General features: G+C 54.0%; 1 protein-coding gene across 3 annotated transcripts in view; it reads left to right on the forward strand.

The window, feature by feature from the left end:
• PTPRU (protein tyrosine phosphatase receptor type U) overlaps window positions 1-17645 on the forward strand; it is a 270209-nt gene that overhangs the window by 684 nt on the left and 251880 nt on the right. The window lies entirely within an intron of this gene.

Consider the following 17645-nt stretch of genomic DNA (forward strand, 5'->3'; position numbering starts at 1 on the left):
TGTGTGTGTGGGGGGGTGTGTATGGGGGGGGGTGTGTGTCCGGGTGGTGCGGCTGGTGGAACCAGAGAAGTTTGTGGCTGCAGCGGGGCTGCTAAAATATTAACCACCGAGTGCTGATGCCGAAGAGAAACGCAGGCAGGACTCAAGTTCGCCTGGCTTGTAACTTGCCCCCCTCTGACCCCAGCTTTTCGGGACGCGAAGTTCCCTGCCCGGGGGCGCTGGCAGGTCCCGGGTCTGTCTCCCCTCGGCGATTTGGCTGCTGCTTCTAAAGGCAGAGAAACCCCGAGCCCGGCTCCCCGCCTGTTTGGGCTGGGAGCGTTTGTGTTTTGGTTCCGCGCCGCATGGCAGCTGCCGCTTGCGAGGGGCGTGTGGGCGCTCTGCGGCCAGTGTGCAAATCCGAACGCGAAAGGGTCTAGCTGGAGCCGTGGGTCCCCCCGCTCTGGTTTCAGAGATTACGATCCTTTGTCCTGCCGGCTCCGAGCGGGCTGCGTGTGCGCGGGGCTCTCCCTCCCGGGGTGGGGAACGCTGGAGTCTTGCATCGCATTCCCGCTGCTCTGGGACCTGGGCAGGGGGTGCCCGCTTGCTGCCCGCAGCGCGATGCGGGAGGGAGACCCGGCCTGCAGTTCCCAGCAGCAGAGCAACTCTCCCCTTCCTCAGCCCCCGCCGCTGGTGGCCTGGCGAGACGCCCGGTGCCAGGCTCTCGCCAAGAAGGAGCCGAACTTTGCAGCCCTGCACTCGGAGTCGGGGCTGCCGAGCCCGCAGACTTGCGTGGCGCTGGCCCGCGGGGTGTGTGCGGGGCGCTCTCTGGAGCTCCCGGCTGCCGCGTGCGCTTCCCCACACCGGCTACACTAGGACCCGGTCCTCAGAGCGGGAGGAAAGTGGCTAAAAGGAAGGCTCGTAGCAAGGCAGCGAGCGTGGCTGTGCTGGTTAAGTAGCCAGGCTTTACGTGGCTCGGCACTGAGAGTATCTGAGCTGCCACCATTAGCCCTCCCCGCCGCTATTTATATTCATCAGACACTCACCGGGCAGGGCAAGTCCAGTTACGCTGCTTATTTGAGGTGCCACGTTTTTACTGCAGTTTCTCCTCTGAGACCTTCTGGAAAATACCCGAAGGTTTTGAGTTGAGGGTCAAGTTGTGGAAGTGGGGGCGCAGGATGAACTGGGTTCAGCCAAAAAGCAATTTTCTCTGGGGTAGGAGAGTCTCAACATCCTTTCCTCGCTGTTGTATTTGTGGAGAAGATGTACAGACTTCCCCCTTTTCCAAACCTGGGCCGTCTGGGTTCCTTGGGGCAACTGCATGTGCAACCTGAGCTACTGGGGGCTAGTGAAGACCCCTGCCAGCTTCTAATGAAGAGCTCAGGCTGATGTGAGCAGCTTGGTAGAGGCCAAGCATGACCATGCATGTTTACATGTATAATTGTTCTCAGGGCATCAAGTGATGCGGGAAGCAAGGTCCCTTAGATCTGCCTTTGCTTACCCACAGCAGCCAAGTGAGAGTCGGTCTATTAGGACCACAGAGCTCCAGAGCGCCAGGCAGATACCAGGTGCCCTCCTCCCTGGCTGTGTCAGTCTGATCAAGCAAGGCTTGCAACAGAGGTGTCCATTCTGCAGGCAGGGTTAGCCAGAGCAAGCTAATGACCCTCAACTCTCCCTTGGGTTCCTCGCTACTTGCCAGCCGAGGTTTGAGCCTGGGTCCTACAGGATTTCTGAGCCCCTCTGCCCTGTTCATTCCCAGTCTCTTTTTACATTCCAGACATTAAGGCGCATTTAGGGGGCTGTGGCAGCGCTTGCGTAACAAACCTTCTTTTTTCAGCCAGCTAATAAATGTGCTGTTAAAAGAAGGAAGAGAGATTCTCAGGGCTGAAGCTTCCTGGACAAAGATTCAGCCCACAGGCAGGCTCTTTAGAAGAGAGGAGATCAATGTAAGTGGGTGTATGTACAGTGCACACACACGCATTGTATTTCATTGTCTCCCGGTTTTGGATGCTTCTGTAGTTCCTGAGGATCTTTTTTTTTCCTGTCTGAAATTTTGCTCTTCCGTAGTTCGCACATCTGGCTGGCTTTGGTCACCCTCTGACCTTGTGTACATACTTTCCCCCCAGTCCAAACGGTAGGTTCATTAACACTGGAACTATACACTATTTTGAGTTCCTATTGGGCCAAGGCTGGAAGAGGGAACAATGTGAAGTGAATTTCGAGACAAACCCTTCCGGGAAGGACAGTGAATTTTTTTCGTTGTTTTTCAATAGACGAGGAAATTAAATAGAAAAAACTGGGCGACTCCCATATTCTGCCGAGTCATAGACATTCAGTGGAGAGGACCATTCAGACCCAGTGCAGGCTTGCTTCCTATTGTGTGTTTGTTCTGTCTTATTATAAATGTCCCTAGACCTGGGGCTCCCATGCCTCTTCTAGAAGCCAGGCTATAATGGAGGAGGAGTTGCTGTTAGGTTGTTTCCTTCTCTTACATGTAAATTCTCCCTTTTTAAATTCATCCCAATGCTCTTGCATTTGCACCCTGTGAACTACCCTGAAGAATTCCCCTCCCGGTGTTTACATCCCTAAGAATCCTACTGCTATCTGATAGCCTCCCTCCAAACACTGCCCAGAGGTGGTGCTCCAGAGGGGAATACCTGGCTCCACACTGTGGCCACAGTGCAGGGATGTTTGGTAGATGGGGGGGTTGGCAGGTTCAATAATGTGTTGCTGGTCCTGAAATGGGGAAGTTCCTGCAGAGAGGGCAGTGGAGTTGCCATGTGAAGACACAGCTGGAGTTCATTTAGCTGCAGCGATCCCATTGTCAGCTGAAGAGCTTTGGGTGGTTACTGTGGAAAACCTGCCTGTGTCCATGCGGAGGCAGCCCTTGTGTCCAAGTTCCGGCTCCCTTTATAGCTCTGTATATTGCCGAAGGGCATCCCTCCTCCTCTCCTCTTTTCCCACAGCAAAACCAGGAAATATAACGTTGGTTCACAGAGCTGGTTTTTACCTCAAAGAGGGCCAGGGGAAGGCTTGCCAAATTCGACTTATTCTCAGAACAAATGGACTCGAGCGTCAACGTAACAGGGAGCAGAGTTAGAGCCAGAGAACAGCTTGTGCTGCACAATTTGGATGGTGTATGTGTGCGGGCTCTGGGTCGGGGCCTGGTTTTGGATCTGGGATCAGGTTTGGGTTTGACCTGCTCTTGCTCCCTGCAGAATCAGAGGGAGGTAGGAATAGGGCTTTCTGTTCAGGCTCAGCAGTTGTGTCCTTGCAGTGTGAGTGGGGTGTGGATTTGTCAGCTTTTCTCTCCTCCTTCCTTGGTGTGTGTCTTCCTGGAGGCCCTGTGGGAGTGGCCTTTTAGGAGATCTGAGAAGCAGGCTTTGGAACACTGATTCTCTGCTGTTAAATTTTTATATACAACTCACTTGATAGTTTGTCTTTATTGGGATCTAATTAGAAAAAGTTTTACCAAGAAGCATCCCCCTTCCCCCTTGAGCCACATTAAAATCAAGAAATGCTGCTGTCTCCTAAATATGTCATCTGGTCCTGCTGGCTTGGGAGTGTAAACAGCCTGCGAGGCAACTGACCTGCCCAGGGAGTTGGACTGGAGGAGGAATAAACAAAACAGGAGGATTGCAGGGACGAGGGGGAAGAATTTCACAACAGGTCAAACACGGCTTTAGCTTTCTTGGCAAACGTTTGTGGGCGTGGAGCGCTGGTTTGGCTCAATTATTAATAGGGTCAGTGAACTTTTCCAGACGTAGTCAGAATGGTGGGTGTTGTAATTAAGAGGCTGGTAGAGATTCCATGTATTAATAATGATCTTCCCAAACCAGAGGCTTGATGTGGTTTTTTTCCACAACCCTTTTTACGATGACTATTTTTAAGGCTGTTAGTCCAGTGAGCACAGAATGCCAGGGCTCACAGAAAGGAGGAGCTGATGCTGCTAGTCTATTGGCTATTTCCACAAGATGGAAGCCCCCTGCCCCCCTCCCCCCAAGGATCAGAGCTCCATAAAGCATCTGAAGATGGTTGGAGAAATTCCAGCATAGTAATTTGCTGCTCCTGGATTGTAATTGAAATCTAACTCTTAATTAGTAAGCAATCACAGTTTTTCAGAAACTCTGAAGGCACTTTGTAGGCACTGTGGGCCTGATCCAAACCCCACTGAAATTAAGGGAAAGGCTCCTATTGATTATCAGAGGGCTCTGTTTCTGGTCCTGATGCCAGAAGCATCTGGCCTATTGGTTTAATAAGGTAGCAGTGGGAGTCCAGAGAGCTCTTTTGGCCCAGATCCTTCAGGGTATTAGATGCCTAAGTCATAATAGGAGAATCTAAATACCTTTGAGAATGTGGGGCTTTAACCACTCTGTGACTCAGTTTCCCCATCTTTAAATCTCAGATGTTCACCCATAATCCCATGGGTGACATGAGCTCAGTAAACTAATGTTTGCAAAGCACTTTGAAGAGGCTCTAGAAGAGCAAAAGGCTACATGCTTTTGCTGCATACCTGGCTGAAGCAAGTCTTGATAATTGCTCTAATTTTACAGATGGGGAAACTGAGGCACAGAGACGGGATGGCTCAGAGGAATTTTGACACCTAGGACCCATTGATTTCAATGGGAGTTAGGTGCATACATTTTTTGGGAGGTTGAAGTGACTTGCCCACGGTCTCACACAGTGAGTCGGTGGTAGGGATGGGAACGGTACCCCAGACTTCCTGGCTTGCAGCCTGTTAGAACACACTGACTTACAGGAGGGATATTGAATTTTGTTTAATCAACTAATCGACTAGTCCATTTTCCATCGACCAGTCGATAAACGGGGGAGCGTAATATATTTTAAAGGCTGAAGCACTGGGGGCAGGAGAGGGGGAGGAATCAGCTGTTCCTGCTCACCCTGGGTCCACCCCGATGCACTTCTGATTTTTAAATGTATTAAGAGCTGGCAGAACTTAAAAAGCAGCTTCTGGGACTGAGCACAAGCTGGGAATTAGCTGATTCCCAGCTCATGCTGGTCCCTGCTACCCCCCTGCCTCCCCTGGCCCCCTTGGAGATGGTGCTGAGAGGAACCGACTTAAAAGCCAGTTCCCTCCAGCTCCTGCTCCCCCTCTTGCTGCCTCTATCAGACTACTCGCTTACATTCTTACCTTGCAGTGCACACACCATACCTGGCTCACAGTCCTTGCCTTTAAAGGCAAACAAACCTGCATGCGGTCCACACACTGGTTAACTGATTTCACTGGTGGACACTGACCATAAAATGATGACCTATAATACCGGAGAGCTGTCCTGGGGATGATGGATGGCTAAACCATGAAGTAGCTGGGACTCCCGGCAGCAGTCACCTTGCTGGCTAACAAATGATCAAGGGGAGGGAAGGAAATGAACGCGTCCAGCTTTTGCCGAGGCACATGCTGCAAAAGGAGCCAGACTGTGGCTGGAGAGAGGGGGATGGGAAATCAGTGCTGCTTTGTGGCCTTCAGCCAGGATCCACTGGTGTTTGTGGTAGCACTAGTGTCCTGCTTGCACGCACTGCTGCTCCTAGGGCTTGATTTTTGAGAGGGGCCGAGTACTTCTCATGCCTCTCGGGTTGATTGTTAATTATTAGTCTAAGTAGCATCTAGAGGCCTCACATGAGAATCAGGACCTCTCTGTGCTAGATCCTGTGCGTGTGTGCACATACACACGTGACCCCGCACTCTCACTCACTCTCTCAGAGAATCCCTTCCACAAAGTGCTTACAAGAGACAGACTAAGGAGGGAGAAACTGAGGCACAAAACGTTGGTGAATTGCCAACGGTCACCCAACAGGTCCATGGCAGATCTCAGAAGAGACCCCAGTTCTCTCAGTGCAGTGCTCTACCAAGTGGGCTATACTACCCCACACCTGCAGACACGTGAAGGATTGGGTCTGGCAGCAGGGAACAGCAAAGCCCAATTAATGCAACTGGATTGGCTTTCCTTTGTGCGGCATCTCTCCCTCCCTGTGCTATGGCACTGTTTCAGCGCTCCAGCATGTGCATGCAGATTTATTTTGCCAGATTACTAAACTCCAATAATCACATCTATAATCCACTGCAGCCTGTAATGGGATAATAATGGGGGGATTTGCGTCCTTCTCATTGTTCGCAGTGAGACAGCGACGTCAGCACGACACAGGAGGTGGAAAAGGGATTGTATTATGAGCTCTTTGGGGAGTGTAATGTGGGTGTGTGTATACACCCTTCAAACAGAACTGTCCAAAGCAGGGAGGAGTGCAGAGCTGCTCCTGGCCAGAAGCAGGAAATGCATCTGAATCTGGTTTAGTAGAGTGCTGTGCAAAGAGATGGCCCTATTTCTGTAGCTAGGTGAGCCTGGACTGTTTCAACTGGGGAGATAAAGGCAAGATAGAGCTCCAGTCTAGCTGCCAGAACTTGTAGGGGCTATTCCTGGCTGCTGTGTACCCCTGAGTGAGTCACTTCCCTGCTCTGTGCCTCAGTTTCCCAATCTGTACAATGAAATGAATGGCATTTGCCAGCATCCACAAAGTGCTTTTGAGATCTATGGATGCCGGCTGCCGGGAAGGCACAGGAGGCCCATTCTGATCTTGGTTAAACTGGTGTAAATCGAGAGGAACGTCACTGGTGTTAGAGGAGCTACTCTGGGAAAGCAGAATCTGTCCCAGAGGCTGGTGTGGCGTGGGATGGGATGAAAATAATCTGCCTTATTCCCCTGCCCACCCCCTCAAGCTCCTCCTGACGTTGACGGCTCATTAAGCCCACTTGGGGATACTTTGCTTTTCTTAAGTTCTTCGGCTTCCTGCCCCTTAGGGCTCTACTGCTTGGCTGGCCGGACTGGGATCTGTCCTGCCTCTGGCTGCATAGACAGAGCTGTTGTTCCCCTGTTGGTGTCAAGCTGGTTCTCACCCCCTGCATTTGGGGCTGGTAAAATTTGAGTCAGCTGCGCGTGCAGTGGGGTCTGGGAACCCACGAAGCTTGGCAGGCAGCAGAATATCTGTTCTGAAACAGCTCCTGACTCTGCTGCCTGTTGGAAGTTTTCTTGGCAGGCTGCAGGGATGTGACAAGAGCCCCACAGAGGAGGGGGCAGATGGAACTGGCTAGTAAATTCTCCATTCCATGAGACGGAGAAGCTGCCTTTAGTTAAGGTGACTGGGAGCTGCTGCAAATGGCTCCTCTGCAGAGTCCTGCCTGTGGTCTGCTGCTGGGAAGGGTTATCCTGCTGGTGTGGTGGTTAGCATTCGGCACTGCCCTATGGGAGGCCTGGATTTGATTACTGGTCCCAGCTTGAGTGCTGCCAGGCAGGGCTGTGGGCTCGGAAGTGCCTCTTTTCTCGCCCCACTGGGCCTCACAGCATGTATCTTGGGTTTTTGTCAGAAGCTGTCAGAATACTGGAATCCTTTTCAGCACCCTGGCAAAGCAGATGAGTTGTTCATCACCCCATCTTACAAGTGGGGGAAACCGAGGCAAGGAGGTTTCCTTGGGGATTGGAGTGAATCCTTGGTAGACCCGGGAGTCCTGCCTCTCATTCCCCCTGCTTCAACCCAGAGAGGGCACATCCTTCTTCCTTGGGCACACTGTAACTCTTGCTAGGCATTAAAATTTTACAGTGACTAAACTATGTACATTTATTTATATTGTGTTCAGAACAGCAAGTGCCCATGGAGAGCTCTTCGGGAGGGGATTGTCAAACTGGGGAGATTAACTTTGAATTCAATGGGAACTGATCCAAGTGTGGCATGGAATCAAAACTGGTCAGGCAGAGGACTTTATATCTGCAGGCAGTGGATTGGTACCATAAGATCCACACAGTTGAAGCCACTTGCAGTGCACTATATGTTGCTCTTCTCCTTTCTTTGGCGATCTGATCAGCAGAGAAATAGTGAATAGAATGGACTTTTTAAATTGGCATCATTATGTTTCAGAGTTAACGCCCACTGGGAAGAATGGGAGTACCTTCTCGCCCTCTCAGAGCTTTTGACTGAAGCCATCTGCAGGTGTGGGCAGACGCTGCTGCAATGCGTTCTCACTGACTCCCATCTGGAAGCACACCTTTGCAGAGACGTGTTTCCTTAAGTGAAAGCTTAGCTGCTGCAGCGTAAGGGAATAGCCTGTCGAGGAATGCACTGAATCCCTGTACCAGTACGACGTGGCCTCTGTCTCAGTCCCTGGATTAGGGACCTGGAACGCATCCTGGTGCCTGTGCTAGGTGGAGGAGGACTGGCTGCGTAGAACCTGCCCTTTGCTTTTCTTTCCCTAGCAGGTGGCTAGGTTGGGAGGGCGGGAATGGAAGCCTAGCCTCAGCTGCAGGGGGCTGGTTTCCCATCTTGGCTGCATCCGTGTAATTGCGGAGTCCCCCCATCACTTTCAGGAGGCTTACTCTGGGTTTTTGCAGGCTGAAGTGAGCTCAGAATCTGCCCCGTGCTAATGACTGGCAGGCAGGATCGGTGAGCTCCAGAGACTGCAGCGCGTTATGTCCTCTGCAAACAGTCACAATTGGTACTTGGAGGCAGCAGGTGTCCTATGCAGGGTTATAATTGCGTGGAGCTTCCCCCTCTCCCCGCCTCGTGCGTGCTATGGCTCATATAAAAGCCTGAATCCAAGCAAAGGCTGCAAATCTCTCATTCTCCTGAATAGCTTTGATAGATCCCCTGAAACTTCATTGATCGCCAGATAAGAAATACAGTGGTTGTTAGTGTCCCTCCTCCCTGTGCTCCTAGGGTTTTGCATTACCAGCCCTGGTGCTCTTTTGACAGTTGAATTGTTTGTACTCTAACCATGTCTGGGCACATGGTAGTGCAGGAGGCTGTCAGCTCCTGGAATTGCACAAGGCACTCCTGGCATAATTACGCTGAAGCTGTTCACACTTGGATTTGACTGCATTAGCTGCAATTAGCAAATAAAATATTTTGGTTTGTAGCGTTCATTGACAGATGGATTCTACCCCCCACCCCCATGCCCAAATCCTTCCTGTGCCTTGTCCTCTCTGATTATTGCTCTGCTTTTAAGTCACCTCCCAACAGCCCCATGGCCTGGAGGAACAGTTCCTGAAATGTGGGAAGTGCTGCCTAGTGGTTAGAGATTGGGAGGCAGGTGGGGGGGGGGGGTGTAATTTGGGACTTCCAGGGTCCTATTCCCAGCTCGTGGGCACCAATATAGCGGCCTAGATAACACATGAGCCTCTCTTCCCAGCTCTGATTGAGTGTTGTCTCCTCTGTTCGTTAGGGGGACTGAGGAACTAGGGGTCGGTTTCTTTTTCTGAGACTGCCACTGACTTGGCATGAAGCCTTTGTCAAGTCGCTTCAGCTCTCTGGGTCTCTCCCCTCCCCCGCCCCCCCCCAGCGTGCAGCCTGAAAGCTTTTCAGGGCGGGGGCAGTCTCTCATGGTGTCTATGTACAGGGCCTGGCACAGTGGGGCCAGGTGGAGGCCCTGCAGTGATATGATGACATGTAATCGTGTGTATCAGGCAGTGGTGGTGCGCGCGTAGCGTGGTGCTCCCGGTGCAGGTTCTAGTCGCTCCCTTCGCCTGCGTCTCCTTTGCTGTTTGCAGGCCTCAGTCCTTGACTTGTGCGTGTGTTTGAGACTCACGCCCAGGAAAGGGCCCGGCTGGCAGCTGCTGCTTGAGTCTTCCGGCCCCTCCCACGGCTCCAGCATTGTTTGGAGGACGCGGCCCAGAGTGCGAGGGTTACTGGGGCCTCCGTCCCTTCCCGCGTCTCTAGCTGTGCCGGGGCAGCGTTATTGTCTGGGTTCAGTGAGTGGGAAACGCCCAGCAAGCGCATTCCCTTTGCCAGGCCCAGCAAAGGGGGTCAGGGATTCCCCTGCTGCGCTTTCCCAACCGCCACCCGCAGCATCCTCCTCAGAGCGCGGCGGTGACAGCGGAGCCCCGGGGAAGCCTCCACAGTGACGCCTGAGGACGCAAGAGCTGGGGCTGGATCGAGACCTTCCCCGAGTGGGGCTCCAGATCCCAAGCTGGCAGCCGGACCCTGTCTCTAAATAGAGCCTGTGAGGTGGGCCCAGCCCTCTGGGGCGGGGGGTAGCAGAGCCTCCACAAACAGGTGGCCAAGTCAGCGACTCTGTGCACTCTGTCTCCAGGGCAGGGTCCGGCAGGCCTGCCTCCCCCCGCCCGGGCTGCACTGACCGCCCATGGACCAGGTGCCGAGTGGGCTGTGGCTAGTCAAGATCACACCTGTCCCCCTAGTTATCAGCTCCCGGTGAAAGGAGCTGGGCCTCGGCTCCGGCAAGCCTGCGGCGCACTAGCGCGCTCTGCGTACGGACGTGCCCTCGCGCTGTGAGGCTGGGCCGCACCCGGGCTCTCTCTGTTGGGGCTTTCGGGGTTACTGGGACCTGAGCAACAATGACATTGGCTCGCGTATGGAGACCTGCGCCCACTTGCTGCCCGTCTCCAAGATGGCCGTGTGTCCTGGCGGGAGAGCCCCCCTCCCCCCCGAGAGCCCAGAGCGAGGCTCCGCAGCGAGACGGTGTTTTCACACTCCCTTGGGCCCCAGTCTGTAACCCCCCCGGACCCGCCTTCTGCTCTGCACTTTGTCTCTGGGCTCTCTGCCTGGCCCGCGAAGGCCAATCTCCCCAGGGCTCGGCAGGCACGTCAAATGTCCACATGCACACGCTCCATTTTGTCACCCGGTTTGGGGCAGGGGAAGGGACTTTTAAAGGCTCTGCATGTTCTGTCCTCCCACCCTGGCCGTGGGGTTGTCTCCTTGCCTGCAGCTCCTCCCATCGGGAGTCTGGGACTGGCCACGGGCCAATGGTGTCAGTGTAGGGCGGGACCTGGGGGCTCAGATCCTACTGACCCGTGCACCTCCTGATAATCCCTCTTCGTGAGCCATTGATTTGTGTACAAAGCCACTTCACAAGTCAAACGCACTGGGCTTAGTTCCTGTTGCCAATATCCCCTGCCAGCCTCCATTCCCAATATCTCATGTCCTGGGTCTGCTTCCTATGTCCCCCTTCCCCCCAGTGTATCCCTGCCCTCCCTGGGCCAGGAAGATGCTGCAAGTTTGGGAGGTGCACTGGGTAGTGTTGTCACTTTCCGATGAGTGTCTTGCAGCTACAGACCCAGGGCAGCATCCTCAGGGCTGGCAATGGCTGTTTTACAGGGATGCCAGGTTCTTCCATCATGGACATGCTGAGGCTTTCTGATCCTCCCCCAGGTTTGAGCTTGTCTGGCTTTGATCTCTCCTCCCCCGTTCCTCCCTGAGCTTCCTCCCTTCCATCCCCTTCCCCCTTGTGGCTGCTGATCCAGCTCCAGTGCCGAGAGGACACGAGAGGGCTTCCTGCCCTGCTGGGACTGTCCCTAGATGCTCCTGAGCAGCAGTGATTTGGATCCGGATCCAGATTCCAGCCCTGCTGGTGTCCAGGGGTGTTTGGTTCACACTGTTCCTTCATCCTTAGCTGTCTGGGGGTGTGTAGGCTGGGGCAGAATCTCTGGTCACTTCCTGGCCTGCTGGGCTTGATCTTGCTACCCTAACTCCCATGGATGCTAATGGCTCTCTTGCCTGAGGAAGGCCAGCAGGTTTTGGACCAAGCAATACCCCCTTGCGCTGGAGACTAATGCTCGAGACTGTTGCCGGTGCTTCCCCCCGGTCTCGCCTCTCTCATCTCCTGGCAGCCGAAGCATCACTAATGCCTATGGATTGGGATCTTGTCGCGTTTTCCCCTTGACTGCCTTTCAGACCAGCGGGGGCGCTTTCATCGCAAACAAGCTCTTGTCCCGGAGGGCCAGGCACTTACAATCTGGAGCGACCCAATGTCCTGCACAAAGCTCAGGCCTAGCTTGGCGGGGGAGGATCTGGCTTGGGACTTGCTGCAAAGCAGACTCGAGGCTTTTCTGGGTCCGCTCCTGTGTCCCCAACCTGCAGGGCTTTGCTCCTGAACTGGGAGAACTCCACTCAGATTCATGAAGCCTGAGGCACATTGATGGGCAAACTGAGCTCGGGGTTTGGATCCATTCCCGCAGTGGTCAGCAGTTGGCAGCTATAACTGGGAGAGCAGTAGGGTTGGGTGGGGCGGAGGTTAACGGAGTCTGTGATCTATCTCGTTAGCAGGTCGGTGGTGCTAAGGGCAGGGCTGCCGGGATGAGAGCTGCCGGGATGAGACATGGAGGTTTCCTTAGAGGATTCAGTGCCTGGGAATGGTGCCGCATTGAGGGTCCTGGAGATGAAGTCCTGTCTCCTTTGGACTTCACCAAGCAAGTTGGCTGCCAGGCTGGGCATTCAGAAGTGCAGGGTACCCAGGACACTAATTGGAGTCTCTGGGAGCTGTAAAGTCAGGCCCTATATCTGTATATGGCCCCCATCACATGTGAATGCCCCAGAGCTAATTAACTTCTCAGAGCCCCCTTGCGAGCTAGGAAGGGTTAATATTCTCAGCCAGTGGGGTACAGAGGCACAGGCCAGCAGCAAGTCTGTGGGGGAAGCAGGAATTGAACCTAGATCTGCTGGGTCCGAGTCCAGTGCCCGACCCTGCTGCTGCCTGTGGGTTTAGTGTCACCAGGTTGCTCTGCCAGTGTTTCTCAGGAGTATCCTGCACAGGTCCCAGTGGGAGACGGGAGCTGTGTTGGATCATCCCCTCTCTCTGGATTGTCCTGCCTGCTGGGAATTGGCTGAGACCCCCCAACATCACTGCACCCATGCTAGCAGCCAGGCAGAGAAGAGGGCTGGTTTTTTTTGCTACGCTGGGCTGAAGATTGGATGAGATTTCCTGACTGAAAACGACGTGGATCAGACTGGAGTGGACGGGCTGCCTAGCCTTGTCTCTTCCGTGGGCTGCTGAGCTGACCCCAAACTCTTTTGTGTGCCAGTGTCCATGAGAGATGTTCTGCCACCCCAGGCAGTCTTAGAGGGCAAACACTGTGACCTGCCCCAGGCCAAGGGAGCTGAATTTACCTCTTTGAGAGCCTCTGGGTCCTTGTGCCCCTAATTCCCTGGCCCCTGCTCCACCTGATGTCACTGCAGCTTGCAGTGAAAGAGTTAAATGGCAGCTGACAAATGTGTCGTTATTCTTATGGGGTAACCTTTACTTTGTAGGCGAAATACCAGGCAGACCCAGAGCTGCCCAGCTCTGCTATCAGACTACTCACCCTTCATAAACAGGCTTTTTAGTAATCCATTATTAACATGCACTATAATTGTCTTATTAAATGCATCTGGGAACCTTTTAATTATCACTTGATTAAATGTCAGGTTTCAAACCTGCCTTTTTGATGGGCCCTGATATTTGCTTTCTAGCTGCCTGGTCACTGTTTGAATTTGCTCCTGCTTTCTGAGTTCTCTTACTCATGGTGCTGCCAGTCTGGCCTTGTGGCCTCTCCATCTTTCCTGATCCTTGATCTGTCTGGATGCTGTCGGGAGTAGCCACCGGCATGGGATGGGAGCATCTCAGCAGTGAGAGAGAGTAAACCTGCAGCATTATCCCTGTGTAACCAATGTGGAAACTGAGGCACAGTGTGGAAACTGAGGCTTGCCCAGGACCACACAGTGAATCAGTGGCAAGGCAAGCAACTGAGTCTCAGCCAAAGTTCCTGCTAATCTTTTCCATCTATATGCAGAAATTTTCCATCTATGTGCAGAATAAATTTTGTCATGTGCACTAAGGCATATGCAAATGTGCACCATCAGGAGAAACACAAACTTAGCAGTGGGTGTTCTGCTATCAGCTGGGCAGCATTGGAATCTCTCCTGAGTGGCCGCACAATTACACTGCTTACAGATATCAGATGTGAGATGTGTACTGGGACCCCTGAAAGGAAGGTGCCAAACATTGGCAGGCTTCTATGCTCAGGTTTAGAAAGCGCGAGGGGCAGCGAAGCTTGGTGTGGATGCCTGGCTGTGCGGGAAGGCAGTGTGGAGTAATGCTGTCATACTAGAGCGGAGTGGTCCCTTTCATTAACCACCATGTTCTGCTCCATTCTTCATCGGCTTGTCCAGATGCGGGCGTGTTTGCAGGGGCCAGTCCTTGCCACTTGGGGAGCATTTATGGCCTTCCTGGCACATACTTGATCCGTACTGTGAAGGGGCCCAGGAAGAGACCTTCTCTAGAGAGTGGGGACAGAGCCCCTTCAGCCAAGTGCAAACCCAGGAATGCCGGAGATGACGCTGCCTTGCATGACAGGCATTTTTTGGTATGGGTGTCTTATCTTGGAGCATATCTATTGACCCCCAGGTGTCTGGTTCCTGTACGGCCCCAGGGAGTCTCTGGCCGCGAACGGTGGAGAGAACAGATTCCTAGCAGGCTGGCATTGCCAGTCTCATTAGTGCTAAGTGGTCCCCTCAGGGGCTGCCTTAAGGCACAAATGGGACATTAAGCAGGAAACTCAACCTTGACTCTAGGGGAGATGTCGCATCACCAGGCCGTGGTTTGCAGCTTCCATGGAGGAGGCGTACGCTGTTGCTGCCTGTTGTAGGGGTAAATAGAGGGCTTCACCCTCTGTAACTCCACTCCCACCAGCGTGCAATCCGCAACAGGCTGGGAATCGCATCTTCTTCTGGTGGGGTTCGTAAGGGCAGGAGGTCTCCACATTGGTGGTGCGGGGAGCCCCATACCAGAGGTTTTTACAAAACTGGTTTCTGTCTGATTGCATATTCGTGCTTCCCAACCTGCTGCTGAATTTGGGACCCAGGGGAAAACAGCGGCACAGCCAGCTTAAAATGGCTCTGGGATTAATTTCCTTTGCATACATATATTCCAGCGCCATGACGACTGGGGATAATGAAATAAGAGATCAACGCCCAGCTTGTGTGGGTTGGGGAGATTTGTGACTGGAGGGAGGGCGGGGTGTGGTAATTAAGGACAGCTGGGAGGTTCGGCCGGTCTGGATTTTACATAGGATTCAGTCTACAGAAGAGTTTCCCTCGTTAATATTTAAAACACCGTTTAATGTTTCTAAAGCAGCTTCCTGCCCCGGTACTAGGGAACGTTCTTTTGCAGCTCACACTTCCTGCAGGCTCCAAATCGAGGGGGTTTGGTGTTGGGCCTGCTCTTAGCAAGGTGAAGAGCTGCCAAGTCCTACTGCTGCCTCCTCTCGGCAGGCAGGTTGTGTCTCATGGGCATCGGGACGTGGTCTGCTGCGAGGCTGGCGGATCAGAGCAGTGGTACGTCTAGCACAGCTGTCTGCCTTTGCAGCAAGTGTCTCAGGAGGGCATGCAGCTAGTGTCATCCTCCTGCTTGTGCAATGCTGAATTGTCTCCCCAGACAGCTGGTGATTGGTTCCTGCCCTTATAATTTTTCTCCTAACTCTTGCAATGGCAGATGTTGTTCTTAGATACCCACCTCTGATCTTGGATTTTGAAATGGACTGAGCTGTTTGCTGCCACCGTACCCTATGGCAATGAGTTCCCCAGGTGCGACTCTAGAGAAGGATTTCCTTCAGATGATGTTGGCTGGAGACAGCAAGGATGGAAGCTGCTCCCAGATCTGAAAGCCTTTGAGTGCTCCTGAATCTCCGCTCTTGATAGCTCAAGGCTCCTTTTTCACTGGATCCTGGTCTGCTGTATCTGGAAGGGCAGAAAGGCCAGGGTGTTGTTTCAGTCTTTGCATTCAGCGGGACATGCTCTCCTGGTAATTATTGTCCTATTTCTCGTGGACTTGATTGGTTCAGATTCTAGAGAAACAGGCAGATTTCAGTGCATTTTTCCCAGCTAAATCACCCACTCTCCCCCTGCCCTGCCACACCCCATTGCTAACGCAGATACATGGTATTTATCCATATGGCCTAGTCGGGTACTGACTCTGCGGCAGAGCTCCTGCTACTCCTCTAGCATGGGCTGTGAGTTCACTGTTGGGCTGGCTGGACTCCTCTTAGTCTCGGGGCTCTGGCCTGGGGTTTTGTTTAAGTGTGTTAATGAGCGTTGGCCATCGCGCTTGGGGATGCTGTCCCTGTGGTGGTGCCCTGGGGATGCTAAACAGCCTCCCGTAGACGGCGCTTCCCAGTAATTGCTCAGGTTTGGTTCCCCACCACTAGCCCTGCCTGGTGTTGCCTCATTGCTAAAGCAGGTGTGTACGTGTGTGTTGTGTTAGCAGGCAAGGTTGTGGCTGCCTGGGACCCAGCTCTGGCCAGCGTAGCACAGTTTTGCGCTCACACCTGTTCACGCAGAGCTAGTGTGAATGTGGGGAACACAGTGCTGTTGTCTAATTTGCCTAACTGTTGTGAGTAGCACAGAGGGCAGCAGGATCGGGTCCACACATCAATCCTGACCCTGATTCCCAACAGCCTGAACGTTGGACTGTCGGTGGGGGGACGTGTGGGGGTCTGTGGTACTGTCTGCTCCAAGCCACCCTGGGCCTCATACTCTGGCTAGTGGGGACTGGGCACTGGACTGTGCTTTCCAGCACGTGGCAATTGATAAAGGGGGGATGTAATTCCATATGATCTGCCCTCTGAAGGGACCATCTGGAACTGGCCGGGTGGCTAGTCCCCCGGGATCTGTTGTGCTCCCCTACCCCTGTGTTAGAGGCTACAAGGGGGGATGCTGAAGTGTGGGAGAGTTGGGCCCCCTGCCTCTGCCCCTGCCCCTGCCCCTGCCCCTGCACAGGCTCCGCAGGGCAATGGCTGGATCTCCTGGTGCTTCTCCATTGGCAGGAAAAGGGGCCACAAGGCAGCCTGTCGACTCGAGAATATTTTGGCCCCCTTTCTGACTCCCACCCTTCCCCACTGCCCTGCCTGCTGGGGGAGGGCAGCCGTTCGGAGCTGGGGCAGGCAAAGGTGGCAGGTTTGTACAATTTTTGGTGGTCCAGGTCCCGCCCCCACCATACCTGCCTTGGTAGATTGTATGGGAGGGGCTCAGGGCTGGGGCAGAAGGTTGGGGTTGCAGACTCTGGGTTGCAGATGACTGGTTTGGGGTGTGGGAAGGGCTAGGCCCCCCCCCCCCCCCCCATTCCTGGCACCAGGCAGGAAGGACTCCACTCAGAGTTCCTGGGAGTGGTGGGGGAATGCCAGGTGCCTTCTCCCCTCCTCCCTCGGCAGAGCAGCAGTCAGCCTGCTGCCGGGCTGCTCCCTACGGCCAGGCTGTGGAGGCCAGCCAGGGAGAGCCCTCCGAGCAGACAGAGCTGCAGGAAGGGCGGGACGCAGGCCAGGCCTCTCGGTGGAGGCAGCGGGTCTGGACACTCGGGGAGGAGCGTGGGGCCAGCATGAGGGGCTGGGAAGAGACTCAGTCCTGACATTAGCAGAGCTGGACTCCTGGGGCCTCACCTGGGTGGCACTTGGGCACCACAGGCCCATACGAACTCCCCACCTGTGGGGGCAGGAGACAGGCAAAGCCTGCAGGTAGGGGTGGAGGAGAGGGAGCAGGGAGTGGTTGGTGGAGAACCCTGGAGCTGCGGGAGGAGCTGATGTGGCGGCCAGGGGGGCACAGGATGATTTAACTGGCCTACAGGGTGGGGGTGGGGCTGTGGAGAGGCTGGTGATTCTGAGCCAGCGAAAGTGCCAGAATCCCCTTGCTGGGTCTATTTGGGGGAGTTCAGCTTCCCCCAGGCAGACCACAGCTCTCAGCATGGCCTTTGCCCCCTAAACCGTGGGGGCTCTGTATTATTTTTTAAAAATCTTACCAGTTTTGTGCTCTTGGTGTTGGCGTAATGGGGCCTCTTTCGTCAGGGTCTCTGGGAGCAACTGTAATACAAAAGAACGGAGCCAGCGGTGTGGGCCAGAGTTAACCCT

The sequence above is a fragment of the Pelodiscus sinensis genome, chromosome 26 (genome assembly GCF_052426305.1).
Source record: "Pelodiscus sinensis isolate ZL-2025 chromosome 26, ASM5242630v1, whole genome shotgun sequence".
Classification (NCBI taxonomy): domain Eukaryota; kingdom Metazoa; phylum Chordata; order Testudines; family Trionychidae; genus Pelodiscus; species Pelodiscus sinensis.